This window comes from Mastomys coucha, unplaced genomic scaffold (genome assembly GCF_008632895.1).
Source record: "Mastomys coucha isolate ucsf_1 unplaced genomic scaffold, UCSF_Mcou_1 pScaffold15, whole genome shotgun sequence".
NCBI classification, from domain to species: domain Eukaryota; kingdom Metazoa; phylum Chordata; class Mammalia; order Rodentia; family Muridae; genus Mastomys; species Mastomys coucha.
This window is the reverse complement of record NW_022196897.1, coordinates 32,719,067-32,734,716: the sequence shown is the minus strand read 5'-3', so window position 1 is coordinate 32,734,716 and position 15,650 is coordinate 32,719,067. Positions and strand designations below refer to the sequence as shown.

The 15,650-nt window shown below is 37.6% G+C and overlaps 1 long non-coding RNA gene across 3 annotated transcripts in view; it reads right to left on the bottom strand.

The window, feature by feature from the left end:
* LOC116090142 overlaps positions 1 to 15,650 on the bottom strand; it is a 65,933-nt gene that overhangs the window by 2,027 nt on the left and 48,256 nt on the right. For 2 of the 3 annotated variants that reach the window (XR_004118579.1, XR_004118578.1), the window contains one exon: positions 136 to 341. This is a non-coding gene — a long non-coding RNA (uncharacterized LOC116090142). Of the gene's footprint in view, positions 1 to 135; positions 342 to 2,093; positions 2,506 to 15,650 lie in introns of those variants that run through there. The other variant, XR_004118580.1, reaches the window with a different exon arrangement.

Here is a 15,650-nt window from a genome sequence, read left to right as displayed (position 1 = left end):
TCTCACACACACACACACACACACCACAAACACACACACACACACAAACATATACACTCAGAACTCATCAGAACTCCTTGTCAACCTTCTGCAGTAAATCTGTCTACACAAAACTGAAACTATCACTACTCAAACCTAAAATGCCTATGCAGTCCACTTCCAAGCAGTATCCTTGCAAAGCTGTCCTGTGCTCAGGAACATGGTCGCACTGCCACTCAAGCCTCCTTCATAGTCTTTCAAATGCCAAATGCAGAAATCACTCTCTGACAGGACAGTTAGATTTTCATAAACGTCAAATGTTTACTGAGAGCCAAGTCTGCTGACAAGTGGCAGGAATCTTCCTAAAAATAAAAACAAGGTTGATTATTAAATAACAAAATTTATCCTGTAAAAAAATGACAAATACATCAATGCAAAGAAAATTTCAAAGCAGGAGATGTAAAACATTTTCAGCACCAGCAATAGGGTCAGCCAAGACAAGCCAACGTTCCTTCATAAATTTTTGGAAAAATTAAACAACATAATTTTACCTTCTTATCTTGATTTTTAGAGAAAATGAGGAACTCCAATTAATTTATTCTCTTCCTAATTGAACAACAATTTGCAATTTAATAATGATATGTTGTAGGAACTGTTTTCTTAATGTTGCCTAAATAGACACACATGTACATCAACCCATTTCACATTTCTCTAAATATTTTCATAGTGGAAAGCAGTGTTCACAATAACAGTGCAAACTGTGGAGTCTGATAATCCAAATAAAAGGTGTTGTTTTAACCACATACTGTCACCTTGAGTGGGCGACAGAAACTCTAAGAACTCCAGATTTCTCATCTGGTAAGCATTGGAAAAAATAGAAGCCTCATACAGTATGCAGATGAAATCGGCTTTAAAATACCTCAACCAGAATACCTGGTGCATAGTGGAGGAGTGGAGCTTTTCCGACATGTTATCGTGTTCTGACATGTCCATTTTCACTTGGAAGGGACGCCCCTATCATGCTACCAGCACCCAGCACAGTATGTAGTTCATGGTAAACCTAAACAGTTGTTTATTGAAGTGAGCTGAATGCATTCTTCTGAACATAGTAAAACTTTTAAATTGGAAATAGAAAGTTAAAGATTTTCAATTAATTTATTGTGAAATTAGTTCAGGGACAAGTGTGGTTTGAGTTAATTCGTAATATACCCATACCTCCCCATTAAAAATATTATTAAAAATAATAGTATCACTATATATTTCAAAGTGAATGATTTCTTCATGTTTTTACTCTTTTTGTTCTCTTCTGTATTTTAAGAGATTTTTTTTTGCCATCAATGTAACATTATTTCCCTAGACATATTCACGAATATTAGGTGATTAGTTGACCGTAGGTAGACTCGGTGGATAACATAGAAGAAGTCATAGGGTAGGTCCAGATGGGGAGGTGGTGGGAGGAGAGCCCTAGATGGGAAGAACACTAAGCCACCACTTCTAGAATTCTTGGTAGCTGCAGGGGTGTGGGCTCCTTAAGGGTGGCGGAACATTGAAGCAAAGTCACACTTCCCCAAATACAGAATCAGTGGGGTAAAGTTTCTACTCTTAACCTGCTCCAGATACAAACCTGAACACTCACACCTCACTGCCCAACCATGTGATCTGATGCTTATCTGTCCTAAGCCTCCTATATGTCACTAACAAACAAACACATCATTATACATCACTTCGCTGTGTTATCATCCTCATGTCGCCCTATTTTTCTCTGTTTTTCAGTTTCAGAAATCAAAAGACTCTTTAAAGAAGATAATTCAAAGACAATCTTACACTTAGTAGACAATTGCACAAGGTGTCCTATTTGAATGCAAAACTGTCCTTACCTGTGCATCACTTTATAGGTAGCAATTCTTTTAAGAGATACCTTACTACAAATCCTAAGATGATTATAACTACTCCATCACAACCAACAGTCAAGTGTAGTGGGCCTTAATGGATCTCTGGTCAACATCAAAACAAGAAAAGAGATGCCTATAGGAACAAGCATACACCCCAAGAAGGAACACTTATGTTCTTAGAACCCTTTGAAAATAGAGAGAAAATTAAAAACAAAACAAAACCTGCACAGGTATCCTCAACTCTTCCTGATGCTGCTCACTGCTTAATGGTGCTCATTCTGCCTCTTCTGGCGCACCTGGTTATAGAAATACTGAAGGCCACCTTCAGTTTAGGTAGGTACCCTCTGGAAAGACTGTGTTCCTGTCATGGCGCTTAGAGAAGAAGAAGAATTACAAACAAGGAACAGAAACTGTAGACTTTTTTTTTTTAAATCTTAGGTTGGAATCCCATGACCCAAGATTTTGCAAGTCCTGAAGGAAATTCAACTCAGGCAATGAAGAGTCTTATGATACAATAGCCTGCAATCTGTTAATGCTTAAACTCCTGATTCATAAACGGGGAGAGGAAGGGGAAAAGAGTTCCAATAAAACAGACACAGCCCCACTCACCTGACAATTCATCATTCTGCTTCTCTCTGCTCATAGCTTAGAACCACTCTCTTGAGAAAGCCCTCTCCTTCCTGGTTATGTCTATTGGCCCTGCAGGCTGTGAGTTACATTAGGGCAAGGACTGAATCTTATACTTCCCTGTTACCCCTGCTTCTAGTATAGAAATGGACTAAGACGAGATACTTGATATATGTTAACTCAATCCATTAAATGACAGATATGTAATAGTTTTTTTAAAGAGTGTGTGACTAATAACACAATTTTTTTTCAATTCAACAAGTAACATGTTATATTCTATTATATTCTATTATATCATATTATATCATATTATATTATATTATATCATAGCAAAGAAAGTTAAATATCTTATACAGAATCTGGAGCCAGCTTCTTTCCTTCTCTTACCCATTTTGACATTTTTTTCAGAACCTGGTTCATCAAGGTCTGTCTTGGGTGAATCTTAAAGGTTAGAAATGAGAAAGAAATTGGTGTGATAAACCCTGGAAGATTCATTATCTTGGCCTTAAAATTCTACTGGTCTGTTGGTACCATTGAGATCCTAATCATCCCTCTAAAATCAAGAAAAAGCTTAGCCCATTTATTTACTCCATCTCAGCAAAAATACCTTTCATCTTTTTCACTCATGCCAAAATCCATGGGGCATTGTTAACATTTCTTTCTCCCTCCTACTTCATATCTAAAGTCAACTGAGAAATCCTATTGAACCTACTTTCCAAATATCTCCAAATTCATCAACTTTTCATTACCTCCTCAGCCAGCAACTTGGCTTAGGCCAACACTGTGTTGATGTAAGTTTTGGAAATGAGTAGAAACAGGTCCTTGCCCACTCGTAGCACTTTCATAGTAGGGGAGGCAGAATGACTCACTTCAGTTATCAGCAATATCATTCCTTCAGTGTAAGTTTTTGAAAGCACTCAGAAGAAAAGAAGATATTCTTTCTATGACCCACAAAGGTAAGGGATTATCTGAACCCTCCAAACTGCTGTTTCCATTTCCTCTCTGGGATCTCTGATTGATTCCTCATCTCTTTGCTCCAGGCACACATACTAGGCACCATTCCCAAAATTAAATAAGCCATGCTTAAGAGTGGGAACCTGAGTCTGGTTCCCAGTACCCATGCCTTATAACCACCTGTAACTCCAGCTCCAAAGGATGTGATATCTGTGGCTTTACACTCAGGTATATACACATAGAGACACATAATTTAAACTGGGAAAAATAAATCTTTAACAAAATATTTAAAGAGAACTTAAGGAGCTATCTCTACTAATTTAAAAACCAAATTTTTCTTCATGAAAACAATAACCTATTTAGAGAATATAATGACACAGGGGAAATTCTATTAATAATATCAACAAAGTATGAAATTTTATGGGAGAATTTTAAAGACACTCAGATAAAATGTTCAAACACTATTAACAAAGGTAAAATCACTTTAAATTCAGAGAGAGAGAGAGAGAGAGAGAGAGATCATCATTAAATTATTCAAAACTATATTCAGTGCTCAGAAAAATTCACGACATCACTAAGCAGCAATGGCCCAGTCATGCACAGCATGAGAATCCTATTTTTGTGGTATCTCAATACACCAAGAGTTCAAGTTGTTCCCAATGTAATTCAAGGATCTTTTCCTCCTGTGCATTCTTAGCCCATTGGTCCCAGAACTGAGAATGGCACTAGAATGTATCTACAGCAGGGTTTTTCATTTTGACACTGTTCTTTCCTCCCCCGCCCCTCCTCCTCCTCCTCCTCTCTCTCCTCCTCCTCTCCCTCCTCCTCCTCTTCCCCTTCTCCTCCTCCTCTTCTTCTTCCTCTCCTCCTCCTCCTCTTTCTCATCATCATCATCATCTTCTTCTTCTTCTTCTTCTTCTTCTTCTTCTTCTTCTTCTTCTTCTTCTTCTTCTTCTTCTTCTTCTTCTTCTTCCTCTTCCTCTCCTTCTCCTTCTCCTTCTCCTTCTCCTTCTCCTTCCCCTTCCCCTTCCCCTTCCCCTTCCCCTTCTTCTTCTTCTTCTTCTTCTTCTTCTTCTTCTTCTTCTTCTTCTTCTTCTTCTTCTTCTTCTTCTTCTTCTCCTCCTCCTCCTTTTCCTCCTTTTCTTCTTCTCTTCCTCCTCCTCCTCTTTCCTCTTCTTCTCCTCTTCCTCCTCCTCTTCCTCCTCCTTCTACTACTTCTTCTTCTCCTCCTCCTCCTCCTCTCCTTCTCCTCCTCCTTCTCTTCTTCTCTTCCTCCTCCTCCTCCTCTTTCTTCTTCTCCTTCTCCTCTTTCTCCTCTTCTTCCTCCTCTTCCTCCTCCTTCTACTTCTTCTTCTTCTTCCTTCCATAATTTATTTTTTTATTCACACTATACTCAAATTACAACTCCCTGCTCCCTCTTGTCCTCCCAGTCCAATCCTTACAAGTACACCACCATTCAACTCACAAATCAAAGCCACCAAGAAAAACTATTGACTTTCTCTCCTGAACATTTCTGAGGTCTGCCTCTTGAACTGCTGAGATACCAGAGCCTGAGCCATCATCTCTCTGCAAAGTCTGCCTCAGAGGCAGCTGACTCTTTGAAGGGGTAGATAGACATCCTTTAGGAAAGCCTTTGGAATGACTCCTCATCATGGAGATGTTAACAAAAATGTCAGTTCTGGGAAGGGGTGGGGGATATGCATAAGTGATGACAAGGTTTTTACTATACAATTCTAACTTGCTCCTAACTGAGTCAACATTTGATTGTATGAAAATTCGAGTATCTTTTTTCTCTCCTGCCAACCAATAAGTACTATTGGCACATGAATTAGTGTACAGTGAGCACTCAATAGAAAATTTTTAAGTTCAATGCTGCCTTTAGATTAGGTTCCAGTGGGACTTTACCATTGCATGATCATCTAGATTCTTACTATATGAAATTCATGAATACATACACATGTTGACATAAGTATATGCATACATACATTCACACACACACTAAAACTAAAGAATATGTGGATATTTTGCCATGTAACCATATAGTACAAGAAAATGCACAACCCTGTAAGCTTATTTTTACAATAAATGCCTTTCAGAATTCAGAATACTGTTCCTTCTCAATGCCTGCCCTAAATCTCAAAACAAGAAGCAACCTACTGGTTGAGGATTATTAGAAAGGAACTATGATTCAAAGAGAGGAAAATACAAAATTAAGTAGAAAAGGCAAATTAATCATTTTGATGAACCCTTGCTTTCAGACAGTATGATGCAGGAAGTAATTGCAAAATAAATACAATTTCCACTCACATATCAAGTTATAAACCTACACATGAGAATTTTCACATGTCAGAACAACAAAGTTTGTATCAACTCAGGGTTGGTTGAGAAGGTTTAAGCAAAAAGGCACTCCTCATGTAATGTGATATTAAAATGTTTTAGATGAATTTTTAAGTGTACATCAAAATTTAACATCTCATACCCTGGAACCAAAATACACCCTTCCTAATTGGCTCTGCCACTTTCTTACTCTGAGATCTCAGTCATGTTTCTTAAACACACAATACCCCAGTTTTTTCCTCTGTTAAGTAAGAGTAGTTGAGGACCTGTTCCATACATTCTCAACTTGTGAGGATTAAAAACGGACATTGACTATAAAGTAATTAGCACAGAGCATGATCCACAGTCAATGCTTGACTAATATCAGGCATCAGCATCTTTCTGTCACCAACTTTGTGATTATCACTATTAAAATAAACACACTTGATGTACAATTCAATCTTTTAAAATGAAAATACTAGAAATAGAAGAATTTTTTTTTTAAAAGGAACATGTGCTAACAGAGAAAGCCCCTCACTAAAGACCTATTCAAATGAAGACATTTGCCAGGAAAAGCTATGACATAAACATGAGCCAATATCATTTATAGCATGATCGTATTGGTATACATACTGTATATTTACATGCAAGTAGAACAGGAAATTCCACAATGACATAACCCATCTTAAAAATTGGTCACACATGTAATATCTGAGTTAGGTATGTGATTTTATTAATCATTTGATATTCTCTTACTCTATTTGAAGTCATAATATAAGCATTGTTCACTTTTATTATTTAAATGTTTAATTTATTCTTTTGTCGCATTTTGCATCTTTGGGCTTCCTAGCAGTCACTAACTCCTAGATATTCATGCCCTTCTCTGGCACTTCATGAGATCCATTCTCTTTTGCAGTCTGGTAGGCGCTCTAGAATTACTTCCACACACGGAGCTGCAGGAAAAGGTATGTTTCTTAAAGAAAAGAAATAGGGGCTGTCTGATGTCCCCATGCTCTGTGATTTTTGTCCTCAGAAACTTAGAAACATATACGATATCTCTGGTACAGCTCTCAGGCAAGACACAACCTTTGCACAACTTGAGAAATGCCACTCTTTAAGGGCACTGCTGTTACCTTCTGTAACTTAAAAGGAAAAAAAAGTTCAATAAATATTCATTAATGATGTTGATCATTGGTTTTCTTCTCAATACCCAGATATAGAATATTATCATTTAATATCATCATTAACTTACAAATACTTGAATCTTCCAAAAACTAGAAGTGTATTTTACCTTATCATCTTCATAAAGAAGCAAATGTTAAAAAAAAAAAAAAAAGCTTTTCTAGAAATATGGTGTATTTGGATTGAATTACATTCAAGTTGAAAACATCCACATACAGATTCATCCAATAAGAAAGCTTCAAATATCTGCTTGTAGCAGAAGCATAGAAGACTGGGAAAATTAGCCCTAAGAGAAGGAGACTGCTACAGTTACAACCTAACTGGAGCACCGAGGGTGAGTATTCATAACAGACACTACGAATGTGGTGGATGGGTTGACAGGAGTGACTCTCTATTCTTTGCCATATAAAATAATTCAAAAGAGATTTTGTGACTATGGAGATGACTCTGTTGCTGAAGTGTTTGCCACACACGCATAAGGATCTGAGTTCAGGTCCCCACCACCCATGGAGAAAATGGGATGCAGTGAAACACATCTGTAAGCCCACAGCGAAGGAGATTCCAAGGCTCCTGAACCTTCCAGCCCAGCCCATTCATTCACCTGAATTGACAAGTGTCAGGCTCAGTGAGAGACCCTGTCTCAAAAATAAGGTGAAGAGCAATCAAGGAAGACAGCTGATGTTGAAATATGGCCTCCATAGGCACATATGAAAATGTGCATCTATACACACACATACACACATACACATGAGGAGGGGGTTGAATTTTAACAAGTACAGGGAGTATGGATTCTATAATATGCAAATTTTGTTCTGAAATTTGAAAAGTCCCTAAAGATGTTTGAATGAAAATCTCTGTCTCTCTCTATCTCTGTCTCTGTCTGTCTCTCTGTCTCTTTGTATCTGTGTCTCTGTCTCTGTGTCTGTCTGTCTCTGTCTCTGTCTCTGTCTCTGTCTGTACCTGTATCATCTCATAGAACTGCAATTCTGTTTAATTCAGCTGTCTGTGGCTGAGTATCAGCATTCGTTCTGCTGTTAGAGTTATTTCATTACTTCTCATTGGGGATTGATAAATAGTACTTAAGTATTTTTAACATGTGAAATTCAGTCCAAAATCAGATTGATATCAGTAGAGTAATTTAATTGAAAGCCATGGCTACAGCCTACAGCGATGGGAGTGTGATCAGATTGCATCTGAGCAGAAAAAGGTAAAGGATGCTTACCCAGCATCCTTGACTCTCATCCCACCTCACCACTTACAGGCTAGGTACAAAAACTGCAGGTTAAAATTGCACAACAAAAGAAGACATAAATTACACGAAACCTGACATTTCACATGCATTTCCTCAATTACTCCCGTAACAGAATTTCCCTTATCACCTGAACTCAGAGCTAACTGTTCCCGACAGTACTATAAAACTTCAGTTTGCACTTTCTGCAAAGCACACATAACCTCAGCAGGTGGAAACCAAAATTCCCATGTATGTAAGTATAATGTAATGTGATCGTTACTGTAGAGTTAATCCTTGCCCACATGTCTAGATGACTGTCTATTGTAGGGAGGTCTGCGTCCTGTCAATGTAATAGTTGCAACCTTATTGCTAGAACCACAGGCTCAGAACACCAAAAGTGTCTGAGAAGAAACTATTGATGGCTTTGATGTAGAGATCACTCTTTAGTCTTTGGGATCCCCCAGGAGTTCTAACAGAAGAAATCTTTTCTTTCTTCTTTTTTATTTATCTCCATGCTGAGGGGTGGGTGGTCCAGCCATTTAATCTAGATTGTGAGTTTTGTTTTGTTTTGTTTTGTTTTGTATTAGTCTCTTACTTTAATTCCAATCTCCTACTTTAATTCCCCTTCTCACAAAAATCGTTAACTCTTGCTTCAGATCTGAAAAATATTAACAGTTTGAGAAATGGAATGTTAGTTCTACTTCTGGGAAACCTCTGTAAGAAAGCAAACTCGGGTGAGGTGGTACTACTCATCCAGATATCCAAAGGTTAATACTGCAAACAACCTCAATACCCAGCAGAATGAAGTCATGAAACAGAATATTCACAGCCATTACATGTCATGCTCCTGAAAGCTGGCTCACCAAATTTATCAAGAAATGTTTATTAACAAATTATACCAGATTTTAAAACTATATAGTATGCTCCCAAACTTATAAATAAGTGAAATTCTAAGCAATAAAAAGTTAATCATTGCAATTTTATTTTTTCTGATTTTCAAGTTTCCTAGAATCCCCTCCCTGAACATATTAGAAACATAGCACGTATATACGAATGGAGAGCTTTATATTTTTTCTGGAACTTACAAGGTCTAACTGGTGTCATCATTTCTTAAGTAGAATGAAGCAACCTACCCCATAAAACTCAACCACGATTCAATGTAGGAAGGAAAATTATCTGAAATACTCAGACTCTGCCAGGTCAGAAAAATGAGAATTACTCAAAATCCTGATGCTGACACTGAAATGTGTCTACCCCACAGCAAGCCAGCCAAATGCTGACACTTCAGTTGCAAAGGCCCTGTCAGTTCCTGTTGGCTCACATCCTTCTTGGGCTTGCTGGCCTAGTCTAATTCAGGTCAGTTTTTAAGCTATACACAAACTTTAGCTCTTTCAATACCTCTTGATTAGGCTGGTGGTATGGAGACTCATCAATAGTCACTCTCACATGGCAAGTCTAGCTGTAGAACTAATGTTGATCGATTCACTAGTTCACAGACTGTTAAATTTTGTGAATTGACCTATTTAGATAGATAGATAGATAGATAGACAGACAGACAGATAGATAGATAGATAGATAGATAGATAGATAGATAGACCGACAGAAAAGGGATCTCTGCTCTCACCTTTATTTTAAATTTTTAAAAGCCTCAAACATACAGCTTCTTATTTTTAAAAAAATGTTATTTTAGCTACAGACAAAATTATATGCACCACAATGCAGTGAAAACAAATGCAATGAAACCATTTTGTTTCTTGCCAACAAAATGGTTTCATTGTCACCTAAAGATTTTATTAGAAAATTAGTTAAATCACAGACTTCTTTTTGCTTCCCTAGGATAACATATTCCCAGAAATGATCAAGCAATTAGTTGCATGGTAATTTTACTTTTAAATGTTTCAGATTTTCAGGACTAGAAAGATGGCTTAGCAGTTAAGAGCAACTGGCTATTCTTCCAGGAGCCTAGTCCAATTCCCAGCACCCACATGATGACTCACAACCATCTGAGACTTCAGACCCAAGAGAACTGACTCACTCTTTTGGCTTTCACAAGAAATAGACATACATGTGAACAAAATACATATATACATACATATATATATTAAAATTTATTAAAATTTGAATTTTCTTGATATTTTAGGGGCTAAAATGACAGGGCTGGGTCTGTAACTCAGTGATAGGACACTTGCCTAGCATGTACAAAAAACTTTTGATATCCAGTACTGGGGAAAAAAAAAAGGCAGAGAGGTATATTAGAGCCCTAACTTTGCTAAAACTTACTGTCTACCAGAACAGACATTGCAGTCTTCAGAAAACTTTTCTCAGAGTAAGTTTAGAGAGAATGCTGGCACTGGAGTGTCCTTTAGTCTTGGAACTCATTAGATAATCTCAAATGTGCAGTAAACCTATTATATTACAGATGAATAGAAACACATGTAAAACCAACAGAATTTTTCTTTTAATTGTTACTACACTTAGATATCTACACAGCAAAGGATCCCAAACATGAAAGACCCAAATCTCAATTCTAAATTTCACTTCCACGGCAGTCAGATCTGCTCACCAGGAACTGAATTTTCTTTCTCGTTCACTCTGAATATTTCCAAAGCCACAAGGATCACCCATGCTGATTTTCTGGCCAAATCCGGGCTAACTTATCATCATGTACAGGAGATGTAGCATGGATTAATCATGAGCTTTTGCCTGTTTCAAACTCATCATGTATCCTTTAAAGGTAATGCAAGTTTTAACAAGAACCGAGAAGCAAAAGAAAATACAGACAAATGAAAGCAGAATCCCTGCAGACATTTGGTTTTAGCTAATGGGCTTTAGGTAACTCTTGGACAAGGGTCAACATTCATAATCATGTTTTCTCCAGCTTCCTAATCCAAATCCAAAGGTAGTGGTTTCTTTTATGAATATTTTATCAGACAAGAATAAATGTAACATTTTATTTGGATTACACCACTCAGAGAAAGGGGCAAATAGAGAAAGGCCAATAAATCTTAAAGAGTTAATTATTTATACAGAGAAAATTTACTTTCTATGTTGTGACTTGTTTTATTGGTACACTGCAGCTCAATTTAGATTAAGAAGCCAAAAGGATTATTGTTTCCCAACAGAGATGTATCATAAATAAGCACAGCATATTTTTTATTTGTCCCCAACCATCTGAAAAATCTTCAGAATAAAGGGGAAACGCATCCTAAAATTCTTTGTTTTAAACTCTTCATCTAACAATTAACTATACTTAGTATCAAAAATGCATTAATAATGGCTGCTTAAATAAGGCCAGAACAATAAGAATAACAATGGACACATTAACTTAGAAGGGGGAAATTTTCACAGGACCTATATGCAAAAATCTAATTATGGGAGGGGCATTAGCAAATGCAGAGTGGTCTGCCCTGAAACCATATACACACAAACAAATACTCTCAGAAAGTTGTAGTTAGATATCTGTATACATAGATGCACATAATAACAAGGTTGTATTTATATGTCTGTACATTAACATACACCCAAACATGTAAAATAACAAGGTTGCACTTATATGCCTGTAGATACATTCACATAGCTCCCAGGGCTGGGTTGGTTGGGCTGGGATACAAAACAGGCCTGGGCATAACAATAACATGGTTAGACTTAAGTGTCTGTGCATACAAATACATACATACATACATATATGTGTACAACAACAAGGTTATACTTATATGTCTGTGCATGCTCATACATACAAACATATATAATAATAACAAGGTTGTACTTATATATCTGTGCATATACATACATGTATATTGTAACAATAACAACAACAACAACAAAAAGGCTATCAACTTGAGGAAAGGAAGTAATCCCTTTCCAGTTAAAAACATGTTTGTTCTATTTTGGTTTTGGTTTTGTTGTTGTTCTTGTTCTTGTTGTTATTGTTCTGTTTAAGAAAAAGTGTAGTGGTTAGGCTAATCAGGCTAACCTTTGCCTAAGAGATGAGGTCAATGGGAGGGCTGTTGTCATAATCGCCCCACCTTTGCTAGAACATTTGCTGATGTTCCCATTCAGTTGATCTAACATCATGCTACAAGGAGGAAATGCACCAACATCTGTTGTAAGACTTTGACCCTGTCATGATCTGAACTGTGGGTCTTTAGAGTTACCATTGCTTGAAGGAGTAAAAACTGTTATCCAGTTAGAAAACAAAGAAAATTGAAAGGTAAGTTTCACCTAGTACGAAGTATATGTGTAATAAATATTACTAAACTGGATGGGAGGGTGTTGCAGTAAATCTCCAACCCAAATATGCCCCGGCAATGAAAACACAACTCAATTAATATGAATAGAAGCTGTGTGCCTAGATTGGGCAGATTTACCACTACACTACCATCTTCCCCATGTTTGAGACCCCTTATAACTTGCAGTTTCTCCAGGACACGTGCTTCTGCTCCGCTTTCCTTCCTCCTCCTCCTCCGCTGTCCTCTCTCTCTCATCTCTATCTCTATCTATCTCTCTCTCTCTTTCCTTCTCTCCCACAGCCTTCAGCTCCACCTTCTACTCCTTTTCTGCCCAATCACCTGCTCTTACCTTTACTTTATCAATTAAAGTGCAAAGAAGATTTACAGGACATCACCTGAGGGCTGACTCATTCCTTGTTTGCAGCCCCTCACAGGAGAACAGAAATAACATCAAATACAATTAGCCCCAGGGCTATCCACAACAGGAAGGTGTATTGATGGGTAAAGTAATGGATGGATGGATGGATGGATGGATAGATGGATGGATGGATGGATGGATGGATGGATGGATGGATGGATGGATAAAATGATGGATGGATGGATGGATAGATAGATAGATGGATGAACAATTATTAAACTAGAGATTATTGAAAGCTGCTGGAGAAGCTCCAAGAGATGTATCTCTCCTCCAATCTGTACCCTCAAATTAACAATGATTCTTTGACAGATGGTTACAAATTTGAATTACAAAGTCTTACAACTTTTGCAAGTTTTGTAGGATAGAAAGGAATATACTGAATGTGAAATCAAATTGGCCCTTCAGATCCACCGCAGCTTATCTTTCCCTTAACTCATTTCTTGTACTACTTCTTGTTTTACCTTTAACATCCATACTATCTGGAAGTGTAAAATTATTTCTCTGTGTACATGTTATTGTGTGGTGTGTATGTTTATATACTCTCATGCATGTGAGCACATGTGTGTATATGTACATGTGAAGACAAAAGCTCAATATCTGGTATATTCTTCTACCACTATCTACCGACTGGATTTTATAAAACAGCCTCTCACTGATGCTGGAATTTCCCAACAATAGCTGCCAAGCATGCCCTAGGAAAACTTATCTCTGCTTCCCCACACCAGGGTTACAGACACAGTCAGCCAGCCTTTTGGGGCTTTTGCTTCACACAGGGTGCTAGTGATCTGAACTCAGATCCTCTTGTTTGTGGAGCAAACATTTTACCAACTAATCCTTCTCTCCTGCCCCTCAGCTTACCTGTTAATCTATTTATAGAATTATAAAAAATAATTGATGACATTTATTAAGCCCTATATACACACCACTCTTTGTGTGATGGATTTCAAATCTGTAGTTTTGTGTGAGGCTCACAAAAGTCATCTACTTACATGGATTTATTCAAAGATCAAGCAATTTCTGTACTAAGGATGTTCTGAGATCTTAGAAGTAAACAGACAAAAGGCTCTGTCCCCATAGAGCTCACATTGTTCTCAGAGTGGAGAAAGGGACCAACAATAAAAGATGACTACATGTGGTATTGGTAATAGCCTCACTTTAAGAATAAGAAATTGTTTAAATAACAAAACAACTTCCCAAGGAATATATTGGCCATAAACAGCACATGGGAGGAGGATTTAAACCTTCAAAGCCTGGTTTATTTCTAACAACAATTCTGTGATTCAAAGGAGGAATTAGACTGGCATAGGTGGCTGGATCATAACTAGTTACATGGTGACTGTGTCAGTCTCCAGACCTCTGTACTGCTACCAGACAAAGTGTGGCTTCCCACTGCCCCTCCTCCTGTGATCATAACATTTGCCTAGCATCAAGACATCATGGCTGAGCTCCTGTCTACAGTTCCAGGCCACACAGGCCAGAGAGGATTGCAAGCTGGTTTCTACACTGAGGAGAGCATGCACCTACTTCTGCCCAAAGTGTTGCAACCATGAATGAGCATGTCCTTTGTAGAAGGAAATGCATTCTCCCTCTTTTGTGAAACTTGGACACAATTAGAAGGCTAGATGTTCTTCAGTATGATGCCCCAAATGCTGACAAGGGGCCACCCTCTGCTGAACTGGACAGTGGGAGACACAAAGCCTTAGTCTTTGCCAGAGACATGTAGAAAGCTTCTCCTTCAAAACTGACCTTTTCTTTGTTGGGACTTAGAATTTTTCTATTTTTTCCTGAATCATAGTTATGGGGTGGTGAAGACAAATCAAATAGAAATATGAAAGACATAGTTTAGGAGGTAACAACTTTACAACTGGTACAGAATTACATTAGAAAGCAAAGAAAAATTATAGAATTATGGAAAAAAGAAAAATTGTAGGAAACATATTATGAAGTATTAGTAAGCAAGGAAAGGTAAATCAAATCATATATATATATTATATATATATATTATATATATATCAAGATGATTATTTGTGGTCTAAGCCCAGGAGTGTGTATAATCTTAAAATAATATCTGGTTGAAATAGTATGTACTCAGAGAGTCCTAACTACACAGGAACTAAGATTAAGAGGATCATTTTATACCCAGGAGTTAGATTAAAACCCTGAGATGCTATCTCAAAATAATTAATAATAATAATTCAATATTAATTCTGTTAATGTATATGTTTCTTCATAGTTTCTAATCAGTTGTGCTCCTTCATAAATAGAAGACAGGCTCGGGATACAAATTACTTATTTGCCATATTCCCGAATTCCTAAATTGTTGAAAACTCCTTAAGAAGTCAACATTCCGATCTGAGAGCATGCCTTCACTATGTAGAACCAGAAAAAGAAAAAGCCTCTGGAGCGCGAGATGCCACCTGCATCTGTAACTTCCAAATGGAAAGTGAAAAAGGAACAAATGTGGTCTCATTGCTTTCCATCAGGGGAAACTTCTACCACAGCAACTCCCATCACACAGGTTACCGATCAGCAATGCCCATCACATATGTTACCAAGCAGCAACGCCCATCACACAGGTTACAGAGCAGCAACCTCCATCACACAGGTTATCGACCAGCAACGCCAGTCACACGGGTTACAGAGGAGCAACGTCCATCTCCTCACACAGGTTACAGAGCAACAACGCCCATCATATCACACAGGTTACCAAACACAGCATCTCTTTAGAATTTTTGGAAGTGACTAAATGTATACATACAGAAGAGAGCCAAAAAGTCCACCATGTGGTTGTGTCTTGCTTTCCATATATGTTATAAGAAGAC